The sequence below is a fragment of the Cebus imitator genome, unplaced genomic scaffold, assembly GCF_001604975.1.
Source record: "Cebus imitator isolate Cc_AM_T3 unplaced genomic scaffold, Cebus_imitator-1.0 Scaffold86, whole genome shotgun sequence".
In the NCBI taxonomy this organism is placed as follows: domain Eukaryota; kingdom Metazoa; phylum Chordata; class Mammalia; order Primates; family Cebidae; genus Cebus; species Cebus imitator.
The window spans coordinates 1,320,643-1,322,625 of NW_016107401.1; positions in this window are offsets into that span (position 1 = coordinate 1,320,643).

Genomic DNA, 1,983 nt, shown 5'->3' on the forward strand with positions numbered 1-1,983 from the left:
GAAAGTGTGGCTCACTTTTCTTCTCCAAGAGAAAACTGCAATAAATCTTGACAAGAAGTTGTTGGGTTTTTGTTTTTGTTTTTGTTAAGTAGTGAGTTCTACCAAGTAGTTCTGCTAATAGACCCAGGTTTGACTGGCAATTAAGCATGAAACTTCTCATTGGGTATTTTCGAGACTACCACGGGGAATCAGCTACCAGCTTACTGCCATGTGGAAAACTGCACGAGATTCCGGGATCGGAATCAAAATGCTAATTTATAAGGTCAAGGGAAGCTGCGCCTCACGTTTTGGCGTGCCTGCGCTCTCTGCAGGCAGAAGCGGACAAAGACCCAGCCAGAGAAGGCAGAGGCTAAGACCTATCCCGTATCTTCTCTCCTGAAAGAATTCTGGAATCATGCCTGAAATGCCAGAGGACATGGAGCAGGTAAGAACTAGCAATTCAAGGAATAAAGCATTCTGGAGTAAGAGATGCTTTAAAAGCATTCCAGTGAACGACTGCTAAAAACAGAATTGGTTTGTAAAGAAAATAGAAACGGGTGTCATTCATTTCCTTAAAACATAACCTCTGGGACTCGGAAGGAAAAAGCCAACTTTAGCTACTAACCTAGAGAACCAGGTCATGAAGAGCTAAGTCTCATCAGCTGACCAGAATAAAATGCAAGACAGAATTGCAATTTCATTTACCATATTAAATGCAATTAAGTATATAAAGTTTCTACATAAATAAGGATTTTATCTGTGTGTTCCAGATGTTCTTTGTCTTTGTATGAATTGAATCTGCTAACATAACTTTTAGTTTCAGGCTGCTCTCTTAAAATGTATATAGACTGAGCCACTACACCGAGTTGTATATTGTCTATGTAAGAATGGCGTTTGATTCACATAGACCCTACCATCATTAAAGAAAATAATTAAAACCCATATCCAAACATGCCCCTAGAACTGTACCCAACTTTTACGGGGAAAGTATCAAGCCAGATTCTCAAAAGTAGCCAAGTTAAACTCTTTCTGTTTCTCAAGACAAGGCTCTGAGAATCAGAATGCTAATTGCATACGCTTGCCCTTAAACCTTCACGTTGAAGAATTAATTTTTTTCCCTATAGAAAGGTAAGATTTGATTACGCTTTGCGACAAGAAACTTTAAACCGGATTCCCAGTTTTTAAGAGAGGAATATTAAGATGATCTTGGCTGCTCCCCCGGCCCCTCCCCCGCCCTCTTCTTTGTCGTCTCCGTATGTTTGTTTAGCGCCGGGGCAGTCCTCAAGGATTCCCTAAATAATGCCAAACTGATGAACGGTAATATCCTGTATTAAAAAAAAAACAAAACGAAAAATAAGAGACCTCAGGTGTCTTCGACTACTGCTCTAGAGAAACTTTTATATTTACACGAATAAGAAAATGAGTTTTTGTTGGTGATTGGGGAGGAAGGAAAGTCACGGGGTTCTGGCGTGAAAAAACTTCTTTAGAAAAAACTGCTTAGTCTTTAGTTTGAAAATAAAAAAGGATTAGGAGACGGGGAAGGGCCTAGGGAAATCCAAGCAGTAGTCATGTTTGTGGGCAACGTTTAGAGCTTGCTGTCCTGGGTAGACAAGAACCCTTGGACTGCTCGGTGCAAAGTTGACAAAACTACACGGCCTGTGCCAGGGTTTACTTTCTGCCTAAATTTCAAAGGCGTCCTGCCCGGCTGGGGACTTTTTGCGGTTTTGAACTGGAAGGGAAATAAGTCAGCATCAGCACTTAGGGCTGGTTTACTTTTAAAAGGTGGGAGAATGCCCAGCATGACTTGCCGCTGGCTTTAATTCTCGGTGGCGTGGCCCAATCCTGCAATCCCCAAGGCTATGTTTCTTAAAGGGTGGGCTTGACTCGGTTTAAACCCATTAAGAAGTCGGACCCTGGGCTCTCCTACCAGTTTCTCATTCTGTAATTACGGGTAAAGTTCAAGAATCTCCGTTTTGGAGAGGTACCTAAGTAGTTCATCTTCCT